The following is a 1,318-nucleotide window of genomic DNA, read 5'->3' as shown; positions in this document are numbered from 1 at the left end:
GAGTGCACAAAGTGGGATCATATCAATTGGTCTTATCTCTGGCCTGAACCCAATCTTTAAGCCTTCTTAAGACTTTTTTTTACGATTTATTGAGCAGAAATATCCCTCTGTGATTTCAATAATCCCGTCACCTTTTCTAGACATCTAGAGTAGCGTTTCCATCAAAGAGGTCTGCCCAGGCACTATACCAAGACTTTCCGATCTCCCGTCTCTTCAGTAGCGAGTACGACCTATCTCCCCAAGCCACCTGCGTTTAAGTCCGTGACACATGCCCTACTCACCACTCGCCATGCAGTTTTGTGGAGTTTTAAATGTGGTTTAACGATGATAGCAGGCTATGTCTACGCTGTTGTTAGGTGTGTATCCATTTCTTTAAGAATGTAGATCACGAGAGACAAATTGCTGTCTAATCAACAAATCTTCCCTTTCTTCAGCCTTTTCTGGATCCAAAGGAGTGACATGGTCCCTGTCCCCCTTAATTTTCTGTACCTTTGATCTCATTTATATTAGATGTGTTTGTGTGTTCTTGTTGATTAACTTTTTCCCTATTATAAAAGTTTCAAACCAAGTATAGTTTATTTAAAACCAGGTGTCTCCGAATCTTCCATTAAACATGAATCATATAAAAATTCCACACCACAAATGCACAACAAATCACCGGAGATCCTGATTTATAAAGAGAAAGTGGGTACAAACAGATCCGTATAACTCCCAGTACATACACAAATACGAATAGGTAGGCCTAAAGTGTTCTGTAAACACGAATGAACTTCCTGTTAGTCACACCAGTTCTTCTATCTAATTTTCACTCATTTGCCTTTGTGGTCATGTCTTCAAGTGAGGGCAGATGTAGTTAGCAGCGCACCAGAGAAAACAAGGATACTTAGAACTAAAGTAAATATAATACAGTGGCTAGAAAAGAGCATTTATGTTACTCACGATTAACAATTATAACAATTTTACAGTATTTTGTAATGATAATGCAGCTTGTGTAAAGCACCGGACAGATGAAAGACTCAGGTAGTTCTTATCAACCAAAGAATTTAATCACTGGAATGGCGAAGCTATAAATTATAAGCCTACCTGATCGAAATCATCACGAAATACCTGTCAACCTAGGTCTAGAGTGTTAGAACTCTCCTCAGTGTAAGTTAGGCTAACAGAGGTTGCCAATACTGAAGTCCAGTAATCTTAAGTCTCAGTTCATTGTCCGACAAATCTTGTGTCTCCCCCTCATCCCTACCAAATCACCCCCTCCCCCCTCATAATGCAACCTCCGGAGACACTTCCTGCTCCCAACCTTTTCCCTCTTGCATTT

Source organism: Penaeus monodon, chromosome 15 (genome assembly GCF_015228065.2).
Source record: "Penaeus monodon isolate SGIC_2016 chromosome 15, NSTDA_Pmon_1, whole genome shotgun sequence".
In the NCBI taxonomy this organism is placed as follows: Eukaryota; Metazoa; Arthropoda; class Malacostraca; order Decapoda; family Penaeidae; genus Penaeus; species Penaeus monodon.
The sequence above is the reverse complement of the archived record's forward strand: the minus strand, read 5'-3'. Positions refer to the sequence as shown.